We start from the raw sequence: 16,750 nt of genomic DNA, 5'->3' as shown, positions 1-16,750 counted from the left end.
AGGGCACAGGTCTTGCTTATTGAAGCTAGACCTAAACTAAAAGGTTCCTTGCTACGGTTGGACTTCCATATACCAGAAAGGGCTACACAAGCTGCCAAGGAAGAGAAGAAATTAATACTCCTAACAGCTGTGACATCAATGAACCATAACAATGACTGGCATTGTTGTTGAATCTATAAAGATTCAACAGTGGTATTAACATGTTGGTAATTAGCAACAGCTGTCTAAGTAGACTTTAGACCCACTCAACCGGAAGGAAATCATGGCTGGTACCAGAAACCGAGACACCTACCATGGCTAGTGAAGTCGTGGAACTTAGAAAATAATCTACTACCGACACTTTGCTAGATCAGCATATTTCCTTAATTACATACTGAATCTTATGCTTATATTCACTGCCTCCCCTCATCTGTAGAGAAAACCTTCCTTCTACAGATTGATGGAGGAGGGTTATCTGTCTATTGTGTTATTTTCATTGGTCAATAAAGAGACTGCCTTGGTCCATTTGATAGGACAGAAAATTAGGTAGGCGGAGAAAACAGAACAGAATGCTGGGAAGAGGGCTATGAGGCAGACGCCATGGAGCCAGCCACCAGGTCAGACATGCTGAATCTTTCCCGGTAAGCCGCACCTCGTGGTGTGATACAGATTAATAGAAATGGGTTAATATCAAGATATGAGAGTTAGTCAGTAACTAACTCTCTAAGAGATAATGGGCCAGGCAGTGCTTAAATGAATACAATTTGTGTGTTGATATTTCTGGGACTAAGCTAGCCATGTGGGAGCCGGGTGAGGCGAAAAGCAGGCCTGCCCGCAGTTCCTTACTACAGATGGCGCCCACGTGGATAACTGCATCCACAGAAAGCCTGAGAAAGTTTGGGAAAGAATGGAGTAAAGCATGTTTTCTTGGTGGCAGCAATTTCTCGGGTCTGCTCTGCTTGCTAGAGGCAAGCAAGGCTTTCATCTAAGAGGGGATTCCTGACTCAGCTTTAGCTGCAAAACTTTGTGGCTCTTTTAAGAGGTCCTGCCACGAAACACTTAAACGTTGATGAAAAGCTGAACGCACGCTTTTCGGTTTTCAGCCATAGCAGGAAAAAAGCTGTGCTGCTCTAAAATGCCGGTTTTCTGGGCCATCCTGCCAGGGCAAACTCTGACTCTTTCAGGCAGGCAGTCCGACTGAGTGTGGTCTGTGAGCAGAATGCTGCAGCTTGCTTGCTGGCAAGGACCTTGAAACGCCATAGAGTTGTGGCAGTGAACACAGCTCTGGCTGGTACCTCTAACCATGAGTCTGGAAAGCTAAGAAATGAACTGGGTCTAGCCATCAAAGCCACGGTTTTAGACTCATGTGGTCAGAAAAAGAGATATACAGTAAAAAAAAGAGTCAAAGAGAAAGGAAAACCTCTAAATGATTTACTATGAGTTAAAAATATATGTAGGCTAAAGGTTAAAGTTCTTAGGGTAAAAAAGGAAGAAAGAGTAGTTGGGTGTGGTGGTATACACCTTTAATCCCAACACAAGGGAGGCAGAGGTAGACTGACCTCTGTGACCTCAAGGTGTGGTAGTACACACCTTTAATCCAGTGCCTGGGAGGCAGAGACAGACAGATCTCTGTAAGTTCAAGGTGTGGTAACACATACCTTTGAGTCCAACACTTGCGAGGCAGAGACAAGTGGATCTCTGTGAGTTCAAGGACAGCCTGGTCTACAGAGTTATTCCAGGACAAAGATATATACAGAGAACCTGTCTCAAAAAGCCAAAAGTTAAAAGAAAAAATAAAAGAAATAGAGGTTAAAATAAAGCTGCATAAAGATGGAAAATACACAGAGAATCTTGATACTGTATGCTATTATGCTCTCTTTGAATTGTTTGAATGCTGAGGAAGGAGCAACAGCTGCTAAAAGACTTTTGTTTATAAATGCTGCTGAACTAACCCAAGATAGATATTTTGAAAATACCTTGACTTCAGAATTTGGGTCTAAGAATATGATGCTTTGGAAAGGAGGTCCTTCTTTTGTTTTTACAGAGGATGAGACCCTGTGGATTGCTTCTATCCCAATATGGTATGATAGACCACGTCCTCCTGAAAGGTTGCTGTGAACACCCTCAAGAAATTACTTCACTCAACTGCCAACTGAGATGAACCTGGCAGACAGGTTATACCATGAAAGACCTGATTAACAGCGCCCCTATACAGCAGGAAGAAGTTTGGAGAGAAATAACTACGTCCATATTCCCAAATATTGCTTATAAATGTTCTTTTACATTTAAAGGGGGATATGATATAGATATGAATAATTTGCTTTGTTATGGATTTTAAGGTCAATTTTGTTATATGTGTATATATTTCTGATTTTGATTGTATAGTTCATTTAAAAATGCAATGTATAATTAAAAATATAGGTTGTTAATGGATAATCATCGATAATAGTCAAGCTTGTAGTAATGTTAGTCTGATTTTCTAGAAGTGCATAGATATATTTCGGATAGACATTCATATCTTTCAAAGACTACAGAACATGGCATTTAATGTTTTAATAACTTAGGACTTTTCATGACAATGAGACACGTCTGCTCCTGGCAGCACCAATCTACTTCAAGAGGAAGATGGGCATCGAAGAGGCTCCTTATGGAGTTGATTAGCCATTTGGGCAAGAAACTGCTCTTGCCTGGACTGTTATATAAACTGGACACAGAGAACCCACAGAGAGAGGACTGCTGAACTTGCCTAAAGGTGAGATGATCTTTCGGGGTTCCTGATTCATGAAAGAGTCTGTGAGACATTCTGCAGGACACAGCAGATAGTGACTGAATTGCCTTTGAAATTTCCTGCTTCATGGAAATGTCTCTGGATATTATGGGCCTGAAGGCCGAAGATGGGTGCCCCAATGATACAGAGGAACTTTGGGTGACTGTCCAGGCAGTGAGATGTCTCTGTCATTTCTAGAGTTTTGGAAGTTGCTTACTTCTTGTTTACTTAGGTAATATATCCTTCTGGAGTCTTTGATGGAGTTGAAGAATGGATAGTCATAGTTATAGTTTTCCATTATTATGATAAAGATATAGTTATAAATATTGTGACTGTAATTCTTGCTTGATAACTGTTTTGTTATATGCAATTTTACTATGTTAAAATGAAAGCCTTTCTTTTTTGTTTAAACAGAAAAAGGGGGAAATGATGGAGGAGGGTTATCTGTCTATTGTGTTATTTTCATTGGTCAATAAAGAGACTGCCTTGGCCCATTTGATAGGACAGAAAATTAGGTAGGCGGAGAAAACAGAACAGAATGCTGGGAAGAGGGCTATGAGGCAGACGCCATGGAGCCAGCCACCAGGTCAGACATGCTGAATCTTTCCCGGTAAGCCGCACCTCGTGGTGTGATACAGATTAATAGAAATGGGTTAATATCAAGATATGAGAGTTAGTCAGTAACTAACTCTCTAAGAGATAATGGGCCAGGCAGTGCTTAAATGAATACAATTTGTGTGTTGATATTTCTGGGACTAAGCTAGCCATGTGGGAGCCGGGTGAGGCGAAAAGCAGGCCTGCCCGCAGCCCCTCACTCCAACAGATGATGGAGACTATTAGAGAAAGCCACAACGGAACACAATGCAAAGACAAATTATCGAGGGATGCCCAGACACAAGGGATACATCCACAGCACAGGCCCTGGATCTATGTCTCAGGGAATATGATAGAAGAGCAGGTAGAAAGACTGCAAGACTCAGAATGCCAGGAAGTTTGCTGTGTGGCTGCCTGTTTCAGAAGATGCAAAAACATGACCAGAACAATGGCAATGTCAGTAGACATGCTAATGTAGAAGGGAAGAATCTCAGGGGTTCCTGCCCAGAGACACAGAACTACTGAAAACTAATATCCACTGAGAGATCTGGGACTAAGCTCTGTCAGGGATGAACTCCTCATTGGTTGTCCAATAGCAAGGAGACAGCCCTGAAACCATAGGCACACAAATAACAGAAATGGGCTCACCATGCTGTATTTACATATTTGTCTGTCCATTCGTCAGTCTGTCCATCTATCCATGCACACACACGTGTGTGTGTGTGTGTGTGTGTGTGTGTGTAAAACAATAATGATCAAAGGGGATAAGCTATGAATTTAAGAGGGAAGGAGGACATGGGGGGGGGGTTAAAGAAGAGAACATGGAGGGGAATGGAAGAAGGGGGAAAGGTATCTAAGTTAGGGTTTTTATTGTATTGCTTGTTACGGGGAGGCCCCTAGTTAGTTCCCGGATGCTTAGTCCCAAAATAATCACACAGAAACTGTATTAATTAAATCACTGCTTGGCCCATTAGCTCTAGCTTCTTATTGACTAACTCTTACATGTTACTTTAACCCATTTTTATTAATCTGTGTATCGCCACGTGACTGTGGCATATTGGCTAAAGTTCTGAACGGTTCTTGTGGGCTACATGGCTTCTCCTGACTCTGCCTCCTTTCCCCCAGCATTCAGTTTAGTTTTCCCTGCCTACCTCTATTCTATCCTATCAGGCCAAGCCAGTTTTCTTTTTTCATTAACGGTAATCACAGCATACAGAGGGGGATCCCACATCAATTGCTATAATAAAGTACCATGAACAAAAGCAATCTGAGTAGAAAAGGGTTGCTTTGTCTAGCAATTCAGATGATAGTTCATCACTGATGGAAGTCAGAGCATGAATCTAGAGGTAGCAACTGAAGAAGAGTTCATGAAGGAATGCTGCTTACTGACTTGCTTCCTTATACTATCCAGGACAACCTACCCAGGGGTGACACCACAAATAATGGGCTGTGCCCTCCTACTTCAATAATTAATCAAGAAAATACACCATAGACTTGCCTACTGGCCAAGCCTAAGAAAGCAATTTCTCAACTAAGTTTCCATCTTCCCATCTATGTCTAGATTTATGTCAAAGTTGACAAAAAGCAACCAGCACAAAAGGATTAGAGACTAATGATGTAATTATATTTTAAATATATTTTAAGTAAAATATAATATAATTAAAATTATTAGTAAATAAATAAAATAATAAGTACATAATAAAATTAAACAAATAGAATTTAAAAATCAAATGCAAAGGCCTTCATCAATTAAGTTAGACATAGAAATAAATATGAGATAGAGAGAATTTTCTCAGAGGACACCTGGCCCTCAAAATAACTAAGTTTTCTATCAGAAGGATATACAGAAAATTCAGGGCTAAGACAGAAAGTCATGGGCTGAGACATCTCTGAGGGGAAATACTTCACTTCACACAGTAAGTCTTTGTCACAATACTCCTGAGGGTTTCTTAGAGCGGTATTGACCAGTCATCACTGACTGTCACGTTTACCATAACTGTAGATACATACTGCCCAAACTCTTTAGAAAGGTTGTCAATGGCTGGGATCTCATGGTTCCTAACAGCTTTCCATAACTCCCTCAAATTGTGATAAACGAGACATTGTATATGCTCCAACCAGTACCTCATAGCCTCTATCATGGGGTGCAAGACGGACAGGAAGCTCAAAACAGTGTATGATAGCATCCTGACGGGAGGAAAACCTGGGAAGCAGAGACCAGAACTGAGAATTTCTGACTTTAGGAGAAATTTTACCTTGGGGAACTTTAGGCCATGGTGCTAATCCCCTGTATCTAAAGGAAATGCTTAATTTCCCAAGGGTCATAGATTATCTACTTACAGCTTTACAAAGAAGAGTTGTCATGTCCTTTTACTACGATATTTGAAAAGCAAAACTTTCACTCTGCCTTTTCAAAGCACTTATCTCCTAGAGCGCCCCCAAAGAAAGACAGATAGATGGAGGAACAAAGGAAGGGAAAATAGCCCGAGTGTCTCCTGCAAAGAAGCCAGGTAAAGCTGAGCAAACACAGGCATCTAGGTCCTACTCTGCCTGCCACACACAGCACAGAAAGATGGAGAGCCGGTCTTTTCAGGACACTGAGGAAGATGTTCTTCCCTGAGTTTTGCTTTAGATGACGGTCCTCCGTTCTGCTGAAAACATTTGCTAACGGTACTGTTTCAATCTGTTGTTGATCAGACTGTCTGCAGTTACAGACTGGCGAACTCATCCTCCCAGCGGTGACTACTGCTCCAGTGCAAACATTTGATACACAAGCTGGAACTCAAGCTTATTATGTGGATTTCCATCCCCTCACCCCGGTCCCTGAAACATTAAACGACACCTACACTAGAGTCTTATTACTTTTATTTGAGAACCATCTCTTGAATATTTCCGTACACTGATGAAATCAAGATTGTATTATCTACATTCTGCAGCCACCATCACAAAACACACCCCATTTATTTGATTCCATTACAAAATGTGTCAAATAAATGAGAAACTATGTTTTTTTTTTAAGACTGAGTCTTGTTGTGTGTTTTGTGTAAACTATTTCATTTGAAAGTGCTTTGAAATACACTAAAGAAGTCTCTGCCTTTTAAACAGAGGTTACTGGTCACACTTTTGTTTAATTATGTTGTTTGACATTCATGGACATCTTGTTTATTACCTCGTAGAGTTATTATACAGAAATGCTTTCTGACTGAAAAGGGCCAGCTGCCTATGCACAGAAGGAGCACAGGCTTCTTACTGCAAGTTATATGTGCTGCTCTTGAGTCCATATCTTGTGTCATAAGAGGACCATCCGTTATGACTTCTCGCTGAGAATAATGGGTTTGCACTTTCTTCCTAATACACTATTGTTACCAGGGAACACAGGATCCCTTTGATGGTTTCTTAGACTTGTAGATAAAAGAATTTAAAAGCAGAAAGTGAATGGGGAAATGGTGTAATTATATTATAACCTCAAAAAATAGAAATAATTTAAACAATATAAAAATTTTTTAAAAAGGAGAGTGAAAGATGGCATTTAATCTATTTAAAGAAAAAGGATCAGAAAGAAGCCAGCAAGATGGAGATATCAGTAACTACCAACAGGATGGATAAGCAAAAGACTAAACATTATGCTCTTTGATTTATAGACAACATAGAAAGGTTCTGCAATGAAAATCTGTGAGAAGCCGCGTTGTGTGTATGGAGGAGAGAGAAAGAGAGACAGCAGAGAGAGAAAGAGGCCAGAGAGATACAGAGCAAGAAAGAGAACAGAGAGGGACAGAGACAGACAGATAGAACCCAAAGTGTTAAGGCATGCTTTGCTTAGGCTTTGGGCCAGCATTTGGAAAAGGAAACCAAAGGGGAGGCAGTTACTTTCTGAATAAGAACTCGGAAAGCAGACAGATTTGGCAGTGGGGTACTTAAACAGCTGTATCCACAGGAGAGTTTTTGAGGTTCAGGAATACAGTAAGGGAATGGTTGGTTACTTCTACTTTCTTACTATGACTTCTGGTGTAGTTGAAGTTTCTAGAACAGGCAGCTTGCTGAGGGGAGATTTTCTTTCCGTGTGTTTGACAGGGCCCGATTACATTAACTCTTAATAGGAAGGGACAATAATATTTCTTTAGGAGTTTATATTCTTTGGGGGAAACTTAGAATGTCACATCTCTACCAATGTCCAGAGATATAACTTAGGCCCATTGCTTTAACCAAAAACTTTTCAAAAAAGTAAATTTTTAAACTTAAAGAAAAAATTAAAATCTATTAAATAGCTCTGTTTTGCCACTCGGAAAGTGCCTTCCCTTCATGTGCCTAAGCTAGCTCCATTATCCTCCTTTTCAGATGGCATTTTAAGCCCTCAGAGGGGACAGTTAGGATAGGGTCTCACTACTTTCAGAGAGTGTTTCAACTTCTAAGGAGGACAAGGATACTTCTCTATTCTTAAAATTAGCATGCTGTTAGGGTAACAGTAAGTAGTGTCCAAAGCTGATCACGAGAGGGGCTCGATCCTCACTGGAATCTGGGAGATTATGATCTGAAATTTGTAAAACTTGATACTAAGCAAGAATATCCAAAGTGAAGATTAGAGGAGTTAGAACAAAGCTCACGAGCCGACAAATCCATCCAGTTGCCTCTGGGCTCTCAAGAGTCTTTCTCCTTCCTGTTTCCAGCTGAATTTCAGACACAAGGGACCAGGACAATATCCCAGCGGTGAGGTATGTGCGGGGGCTAGGAGTCATCTTTGTGCAAGACATAGATAGTTCTCTTAACACCAGATTTCTTCAGCCCGATTGTGACTTTGAAAGTAAGGCACATCTGGGAAGGAGTTTCTGTATTAGTAAAGGTCCCTTGGCATTCCTAGATTGTCAGTTTTGGGATTCTTATTTTTGAATGCTCAACCATCACATGGTTAATTTGACAACTTTTAATTATGGCACCCAAAGACCTTCATTAAGAAAGTCTTATTACTTTATTATCCTGGTATCCTGGCCCTAACAGACGTCGTAAGCATTCCAAGGATACAGTCACTTTAGCCACATTATACTCTCTGGTCGTCATGATTTGGGTGGGATGCCACAATCTCTGGGAGCAGAAAGAGGTGCCAGAGCCCTCGGTGTCTGAACAGAACTGTCACACTGTCATTAGAAAGACAGAAACTTGCCTAGAAATAGATGAGAAGGAGCGCGTTTCAAAGGCGTCACAATGGAGTTTTCTAACTTCCTGCTAAGTAGCTGGCTCTAAAAACGGAGCTCACATTTTCTGCCAAACATCTGACACCACAGGAAACTGGAAATCAGGACAGTTGAGTATCCAGGATGGAGAGAACCTGACACGAGGGGAAGTCTCATCTTTGGTATAGTTTCCTCTCTTGTTAAGTAACTAAGTATCCATATATATATATATATATATATATATATATATATATATATATGTGTGTGTGTGTGTGTGTGTGTATGTGTGTGTGTGTGTGTGTGTGTAAAATGTATTTTAACTTTCAATACTGGAAAGGTCTCTAGTCAATTTGAAATGTAGTTCATTCTCTTCATAATTTTAAGCAAAGCCTTAAAATAACAATAAGATCTTTAGCCTACTATAGGCCAACTTTCAGCAGTTTGAAGGAATATCTAAACTACACTCAAGCTCTCATTTAATCTTTACATCCATTCCACCCTCCTGTTTTTGTCAATATGCTCTTTCCATATTATGTCTCAAAAATAAGAAATGGGCTGCTGTTCTAAGGAGGGATGTGATGGGGCAGGGCCAACCAATTCACTTTATAATCATGCCCTGTGAGAGTGAGAACTAGTCCTTTGAGTCTATCTGCATCTGTCCCTACCTCAGACTTCAAAAGAAAGAAAGAAAGAAAGAAAGAAAGAAAGAAAGAAAGAAAGAAAGAAAACATAAATTTAAAAGAAAGAAAATAAAGGTGATGTATATTAGGTATTGTCCCTGTTGTCGTGATAAAATACCTTGACAAACAATTTAAGAGGGAAGGTTTCAACAAGAGAACCTAGACAGTATGAAGAAAAAAAAATGCACAGAGCTCCCTCCCCCAACAAGAACTGAAGAAGACTCAGGGACTGGACACCATCCCAGACTCCCCAGTCCTGCCCTTTGCTGCCACATAACCTTATTTGGCTTCCTTTCTTCATTTCCTCTTTTCCACTTCGCCCTGACTGGCCTACCCATGTGTTCCACCCATCTCACCCCTGCTGCCACCTCTGGTCTCTGCCAGCTGATGTCCCTATTGCCTCCTGCACAGCACCAGGTAAGCATTTCACCAAGGACTCTGGAAAGGGCGCCAAAGCTAGGCAAGAGCCACAGAGAGACAACCCATGGGGCAACCAGGTAGCCCACTCAGACAAAAGAAGTTTTCTGCTTGCTCTTCCTTACAGAGTAGAGAAACCTGTCACCCCTTCCTGACCATGATGATATGAGAGGTGGAAGCAAGAAATTTTCCTTCCTAGGACCCCAGGAACCTGAACCTTAAATGTTAAATTCTCTTAAATAAAATGTACTTTCATCGTATAAAATCAACAAATCAAAAGTGATGTACAATTACCATCCCTGACTTCAAGCTCTATTACAGAGCTACAGTATTGAAAATAGCTTGGTATTGGCATAAGAACAGAGAAGTCGACCTATGGAATCGAATAGAAGACCCGGATATTAACCCACAAACCTATGAACACCTAATTTTCGACAAGGGAGCTAAAGGTATACAATGGAAGAAGTAAAGCATCTTTAACAAATGGTGCTGGCATAACTGGATGTCAACCTGTAGAAGAATGAAAGTAGATCCATATCTATCACCATGCACAAAACTCAAGTCCAAATGGATTAAAGACATCAACATTAATCTGTCCACTTTGAACCTGATAGAAGAGAAAGTGGGAAGTAGTCTACAAGATATAGGCACAGGAGACCACTTCCTAAGCAGAACCCCAGTAGCACAGACAATAAGAGAAACAAAGAATAAATGGGACCTACTGAAACTGAGAAGCTTCTGTAAAGCAAAGGACACTGTCAGTAAGACAAAAAGGCTGCCTTCTGACTGGGAGAAGATCTTCACCAACCCCTCATCAGACAAAAGTCTGATCTCCAAAATATACAAAGAACTCAAGAAACTAGACGCCAAATCTCTAATTAACCCAATTAAAAAATGGGGTACTGAACTGAACAGAGAATTCACAACAGATGAACTTCGAATGGCCAGAAGACACTTAAGGACATGCTCAACCTCCTTAGCGATCAGGGAAATGCAAATCAAAACCACTTTGAGATACCATCTTACACCTGTCAGAATAGCTAAAGTCAAAAACACCAATGATAGCCTATGCTGGAGAGGATGTGGAGTGAGGGGAACACTCATCCATTGTTGGTGGGAATGCAAACTTGTGTAGCCACTGTGGAAATCAGTGTGGCGGTTTCTCAGGAAACTGGGAGTCAATCTCCCTCTGGACCCAGCAATTCCACTCTTGGGAATATACCCAAGAGATGCCCTATCATACTACAAAAGTATTTGTTCAACTATGTTCATAGCTGCACTATTTGTAGTAGCCAGAACATGGAAACAACCTAGGTGCTCCTCAATAGAAGAATGGTGAAAAAAGGTGTGGAACATATAAACATTAGAGTTTTACTCAGCGGTAAAAAACAATGACATCTTGAATTTTGCATGCAAATAGAAAACGCTTTACTGAGTGAGGTAACCCAGACCCAAAAAGAGGAATATGGTATGTACTCACTCATAAGTGGATTCTAGCCATAGTTAAAGGTCTTTGAGCCTGTTATTCATGATCCTAGAGAAGCTAAATAAGAAGGTGAACCCGAAGAAAATCATATAGTTATCCTCCTGGATATTAGAAGTAGGCAAGATTGTCAGGCAAACTTGGGTGCATGGGGGTGGGGGTGGAAGTAAGGGGAGATGGTTAGGGAGAGGGGAGAGGGGGAGGATTGGGGATGGCTTGGGGGAATGGGAGGGGGAGGGAGGAAGGATGGTTATGGGAGCAGAGAAGTTTATATCTCAACTAAGGGAGCCATTTTAGGGTTTGCAAGAGACTTGATTCTGGAGGGGTTCCCAGACCCAAATAGAGATCCCCAGATTGTACTCTGGGCAGCAGAGGAGAGGGTGCCTGAACTGGCCTTGGCCCATAACCATACTGATGAATATTTTGCATGTCACCACAGAACCTTCATATGGCGATGGATGGAGATAGAGACAGAGACACATATTGGAACACTGGACTTAACTCCCTAGGTCCAAATGAGAAGCAGAGGGAGGGAGATCGTGAGCAAGGAAAGCAAAATCAGAGGGGGCCTTCATCCGACGATGGATGGAGATAGAGATGGAGACCCACATTGGAGCACTGGAAGTCAGGACTGCGAAGGGTGCGTTCACCCACTGATACAAGGGGACTGATCGAATGAGAGCTCACCAAGGCCAGCTGGACTGGGACTGAACGAGCATGAGATCAAACCGGATTCTCTGAATGTGGCTGACATGGGGGCTGACTGAGCCCTAAGGTCCAAATGAAGACTGAGAAGCCATTGACAATGGCACTGAGTCTTGTTTCGTCTGCATGGACTGGCTTTTTGGGATCCTGGCCTGTTTGGATGCTCATCTCCCTGGACCGGGAGGGAGGGGGGAGGAACTTGGATTCCCCACAGGACAGGAAACCCTGACTGCTCTTGGGAATGGTGAGGGAGGAGGAGAGGGAGTGGGGGGAGCGGGAGGGTATTGGGAGGAGGGGAGGAAGTGGAAAGAGTGTTTTCGGATTCTTGAATAAACAATAAGAAAAAAAGTGATGTACATAGCAACACAGCCTCTATGAGGCTGGCATCTCAAGTTTGGCAACAGGCAATCTGCTCATGGGTCATGGCCATCACGCAAAGACATGGATCTCAGCTGTCTTCTGGCCTTCAGATCCTTGGAGGGGCCAAGGACGTTAGCCAGAAGGAGATGGTAGGGGATGCAGGTGGCAGAATGACTGTGGACCATGAGCCCCTGGCCTTGCTGCCTTTCTTTGCTTCCTCCACCACGAGTCTGTTTGGAACCTTAAGGTGAGGTCTTGGAAAACATAGCTGCTACTCAAGATTTGAGTTTAGGAAGTGGGATCAGCCTTGGCAAATGAGGCACCGTGCCCTGCAGGTGTTGACAAGACCTACCATTTGTAATGTCCTTGGCACAATAAAACCAAATGTCAATTTCCCTGAAAGGAAAAAAAAAGGGAGGTTGTTTTGTTGGTTTTGTTTTACTTTGAGAGACTGAGTAGTTTCCCATCGTGGTGGGGAAGTATTTATAGTTAGGAAACAGGGAGTGAGCCATGCTTATGCTAAGTTAGCATTCTCCTTTTAATGCAGTCCTGGATCCAGCCCACATAGTGACATTATTCTCATTAAAGTAGATCTTCCTACCTCAATTTACCTAATCAAGGTAACCCTGGACAGATTTCCTAACATTCTGTTTCCTTGGAGATTCTAGAATGGTCAAGACGACAAGCAAGATCAACATCACAGGGTTTGCAAGGTATCACTTCCCCAGCAAGGAGAAACACTCTTTTGTGGAAAAACAGTGCTTTATCCATATACTCAATTCATCAATCATGAAAACATTACTGACTACCTACTGACTACCGAAAGTATGGAAGAATTTCTGACCATGATGGAGACCAAACCAAATACACATTGGGTAATTTCTGTTCTTGTATTCCAGGGGACTGTTAAGAATTAACAAAAAATATGAAAATTGATAATTCAAAGAAAACATTAAGGTTCTGTAACTAGGACCTCAAACCAGTCTGGAGGTCAGCAAATGTTTTCCTCAGGATGATCCATTTACAATGCACCTGAGGCTGAAGAGGAAAGTTTGAGTTGATTTCCAGTTGCCAATGGTGCTATCCATCATACATAGGTAATGATGTCTTCACAAAACCCCTGCAGGGTTTAGAAAGTTTCTGCATTGTCAAGAACCCAGAAATACTATAAAGTACTTGACCACCTAGAAAGGTTGTGGGAATGCTGTTGGAATCAGCAATTTGATCATAATCTTGAACAAATAAGAATTGATCTCTGGTGACTAAAATCAAGATTCAGTGAGCTTGAATTAGGTTGGTTTGTTGAAATCAGAAAGAATGGTGGTTTCAAGAACAAAGGATGAAGCCCATTATACTATGGTCAGAGACTAAAGGAGGAGAGTCCAAGAGGCCTCTGTGAAGATTAATTGAGTACCTGAGACACCTACCACTATCTACCACTGTCTCCACGTCTCTTAAATCAGGAGACATTCGTGGAGTACTGGTTCATCACAAAGTCAGAACCAGTTTGGAAAATACCAAAAGGATTTATGTAGTCACACACTGCCTTTCCAGAATGACCTAGGTGCTGAGAAGAAAAAAGTGAGCAAGAAAGACTTCTCTGTTCCTTCCTTTAGTATATTACATTCAGAGCAGAAAGAAGGAGTGGGAAACATCCTGGGAAGGAGAATAGAAAAGAACAACTTGTTTTGAAAAATTATATTATAATGTGATAAATTATACCAACAAATCAAACCAGACAAGGCTGAGAATATAGATTCTGGTATTTAGGATAGAAGAACATGAGATGGCCTCCCTCCCTTTGGTGATGACATTTGAGCAAAAGCCTCAGTAAAGAGAGAATTAGGATTGAGAGGAAACCACACTTATTTTAAAATATTTGCCTGTAAAGGACAACCGTATCTAGATTGTTTCAGAAATGCCAGCTTTGCTCAGTCACCAAGCTCTCTTCCAACCTGATAATTATCTGTAAGAAATAACGAAGGACCAAGGCCCTAAGACACTGACAAGCCCTCCAGGGAAGCAGCTTCAAGCTCTGTCTTTGTCTGAATGGCTGTGAGACCCAGGCAGGATGAGGGGCTGTCTGGACTATCAATCAGTCCAGTCTAGACAGTGCTGAGTTATACAATGCAGGGATACTGCAGGCTCCAGCCCACTGCTGCTCTCATAAACCCTTTCCCTCCTTCCGTCGAACTCATTATTATACAGTTTTCTCCCGGCGAGCCTGGGAGACAGCAATTCTCTCAGCCAGGGCCTTCTTATCACTCCCTTGGGTTTCCAAAAGAACCTAACCAGGCTGAAGAAAGGCACGACCCTGATTCTATTAGGGAGTCAGTCTTTTACCTCTATCGATTCTGTTGCGAATGTTTCTCCACTCAAAGAACCAGACCTAAAAATTAATTTGGAAATTTCCTCAGGGAAACGAATTTCTTGGCTGTTAGTTTTGAGCACACCTGGAGCTCAAGTTGGTTGTTTCTTCCCATCAGACTCCCGCGAAATTCTATTACCAGAAAATTTATTCCTATTTTGTGGACTCTGAAGCCCAGGAAGGGAGTTTGATTTTCTAAATTATACACTTTTATGTTGGCTTTTTGAAAGCTATTCTTTTCCTAAATTACAGCTAATTTTGTACAAGTATCCTTCTTTATTCAGTTTATTATAACATTAGCCTCAAATTGATGCCCTTCTTAAGCACAGCTGTCTGCCTTAGTACAGTAGAATTTCTGGAGGTAGGTCTTTCCCCCTGTCAAACAATACCATTTCTCTGCAAAGTGAAACACATTTATTACACGTTTCCCATTTAGACTGGTAGATATTTGTCATGATGTGGCATGCTGTACATTTCCTTACAGCATATCAATAACATCTGAAAAAAGATATTATTTTAGTTAAGTATGTCAAACCATCAGGCATAGGAAAACTCAAAGTGCCTTCTCTGGAACCTGCTGGAGCATAGCTTATTCAAAAGGTAGCTGGAAAGTTGGCAGAGACTCAACTCTTCATGGAAGAAGAAGTAGCCTTAATGAGGCACAGAAACAATAACCTCACTTATAAAAACAGGAGGACGGCTGAAGGCCATGGGAGGGAGAAGGCAACAGATGCCCTTCTTAAATTAGTTTAGTTCACAGTGGCTTGCAACTCCCAGGTTGCCTTAAAGTGAATGAGTCTTGACATGATTCTCGGAAGTTGGAAACTCAATCAGGGATTGAGCAGTTCCTCTGCCACAACATCTGCATATTTTGGAGATAGACAATGTGCAGCTCCAACAAGCTCCTCATTAAAAGTCGACAAAAAGATTGTCGCTGTGTATCATCTGCAGCCCTCTCCAGATGTTTGGGGTGGCAGTAGGCTGGACTACAATGGGAATGTGAGATCATGTCAGCAATTGTCCTGGATTATCTCTTCTCTTAGCACGTTATCGAAAAAGTAGGAGCATGAACACTAAATGCTGTATTTTAGAAAATCAGTAGTGAAATATGAGCAATAGTAATTAGTTCAGGAAAAGAGGGAGGTCTTGGGATTCTCAGAGCAGGAACTCTGTGAATCATACTTCATCATCATTAAATCTGACTTTTTAAAAGCAGTCTGTGTGTGTGGGGGGGGGGATTTGACCCAACCTTGTGTTTCATTCCCCATTCATCCTCCAGCTGTTTAGCTCAAAGGCAGATTTGCTCAATTTTGACACAATTGACATCTTTTTTTTCCTGATATTTTCTGGTAAGCAAAAGCTGTTCTGTGCATTGCAGAGTGTTTTGAAGCATCCTTGTTCTCTAGCTACTGGATACCAGCAACACTTCCCCTATCATGGCACTAAAAATGGCTTCAGACATTTCCAGGTGTCTTCTGGAATGGGAGGACTACATGGCACCTGGTGAAGAACCACACACAAGCATTTCTCTGGAAAAGTCCACAGTTTCCCACAGCAAGTTACACGATGTATATCCCAAACCTCTGTATCCTATTGATACCACACAGAGTATAGCTGTCTTGATTACTAAGAAACAGTATCCGGGTTTTCTTCCTGTTGCTAGTGGAACTGCCAGTGGGACACAATTCTTGTCTGTAAACAATATATGACTATAATTTCATGAAAACCTTGCTTATTCACAATATGACAGAGATAAGGATGCTATGTGCTGAGAATGAATTAAGCTATCTAATGTGACATGACATCTCACAGTCCTTCCAACTCAGACAGAGCACACCATGAACTCATGACCTGCATCTCCCTTTCTCCAGTCAACCAAGCATTGCATGGGCAAAGGACAAGGGATAATATTCAAGCTTCAGTTGCAAAGCCTACCTGGGAAGCATGGAAACAATGAGGCCCATGAAGAAACAAGAGATAGAAATGCTGTAACACTCGAGAGAATAAGTAGGCCAGATGACCAAGTGATGTTGTAAACGGACATGCCAGAAAAACTACTTCATGGCCAAATAACAATATAGTTAACTGTATTTTACTTAGGTAGTCTTTCTTTCATACACACACACACACACACACACACACCTATGCTCAACAGTTACTTGGTGACATATTTTAACCAGAATTTGGATTCCATTTCGCCCTTTGAAGATTATGACCCTAGGCCCTCATCAG

This window comes from Myodes glareolus, chromosome 15 (assembly GCF_982192425.1).
Source record: "Myodes glareolus chromosome 15, mMyoGla1.1, whole genome shotgun sequence".
Lineage (NCBI taxonomy): Eukaryota > Metazoa > Chordata > Mammalia > Rodentia > Cricetidae > Myodes > Myodes glareolus.
This window is presented reverse-complemented; position numbering follows the sequence as displayed.